Below are 1,853 nucleotides of genomic sequence, written 5' to 3'. Positions count from 1 at the left end.
CACATAGATACGCACAGCGTAATTTATTATATAAACAATATATGCGTATAAATTACGATTAAACCGGATGAAATATGTCACAGGGAATAACATTTTTATGACCGCCCAGCAGTAACTCTATTCAGCTGAATAGACGTCAGTGATTGGTTGAAATTACAGAAATACGACAACTTTAACATGGAATAACTTGCGATGTATGTTTTTTTGTTAAGAAGACTAAGAGTAAAAGATGTTTTATATGACACATTCTACCAGTGTCCCAAGTTTCAAAGTGTTTCGTTAGTGTTTCGTTAAGAAAATACTGGTGCCCCCGTTTTGAAATAGATCCCTTTATCCTAGACTTACATTTTTCTTAATGTTCCCTCTTTATTTTAAGACGGTAGATAGCCTGGGTTGCTATATCTAGCAAATGTGGTGACTGCGTAAGACGCCTCTTCACGGGTAAGGCTGTTGTTAACTACTACTGGTACAAAGTTGATCGTGCTTTTGTCATGCTGGTGCTGATGCTGTTTTCGTTAACTCGCTTCTAGCCTCAATTTGTCACCGTTTTGTCATTTCAATTGTTATTGTATTAAAACAGTTATTTTGGCTGCTGTTGGTTATTTCTATTATTGTTGTTGTTGCTGCTGTTGTGACCGTCTTTGTTGTTGTAGAAGCGAAACCATTAACAAAAACTGATGTTGAACTAGGGATGAGCGAGAGGTGGAAGGAGACCAGAGAAGAATCGACGCTCAACGTGACGGGGAAACTGGGAGGGAGTGACGAAGAGGTGGGCGTTGTATAAACGACAAGATGGCGGGTGTCTGCTCCTTAACTTTGGGTATACAATATAAATAAGTTATGTGGAGCCAGAAATATTGACATTTGACCCAACAGTAAACATTTACAATTACAACAGAATGGTATAAGAATAAGATATGATGGGATAAAGGGCTATTGGAATGTTATTAGTAGCTACAGATGCAAATATGAGTGTGCGTGTGTGTGTGTGTGTGTGTTTGTGTGTATGTGTGTGTGTTTATGTATATATATACACGAGCATGTGCGTTTCTATATATGTATCTATATACGTATATAAGCTACTAATAATATATAACACAGACTCACACATAAGACACATACAGAGATGAATGTAACTATGCATACATATATATGTGTGTAATGTATGTGTGTGTATATTTCATTTCATTTCATTTCAAAGTTTCAGCTCAGAGCTGCGGCCATGCTGATGCACCACCGTGTTATATATATATATATATATATATATATATATATATATATATACACACATACATATATTCATTCATACGCACGTGCATACATACATACATACATACATACATACATACATACATACATACATATTATAAGTGTGTGTGCACGCACGTGTGTGTCGTCCTCTCCATTAATGCTATATAGTAAATATGTTATTTAATAGAATCTCATGAGATTTTCGCCGTTAGTATTTCGCAGTGTAAATGGATTTTATAACTGATCAAATTTGATACAAGACACCAACACACACATACACACACACACACATACACACACACACACGCACGCACATACACACACACACACACACGCACGCACATACACACGCACACACACACACACACACACACACACACATACAGAAACACAAATACATATACACACACGACCTCACATATACCGACTGCCGCCTCGGCATCTAAACAGAATTACTTCTCACACACGCGCATGTATTCGGCGTTGCTCACATGTCAAAACGCTTCTAGTTTCTTGTGGTTTATAGAGATATTACATATTTGTGCGTGCGTGCGTGCGTGCGTGTGTGTGTGTGTGTGTGTGTGTGTGTGTGTGTGTGTGTG

This window comes from Octopus bimaculoides, chromosome 2, assembly GCF_001194135.2.
Source record: "Octopus bimaculoides isolate UCB-OBI-ISO-001 chromosome 2, ASM119413v2, whole genome shotgun sequence".
NCBI lineage: Eukaryota > Metazoa > Mollusca > Cephalopoda > Octopoda > Octopodidae > Octopus > Octopus bimaculoides.
The sequence above is the reverse complement of the archived record's forward strand: the minus strand, read 5'-3'. Positions refer to the sequence as shown.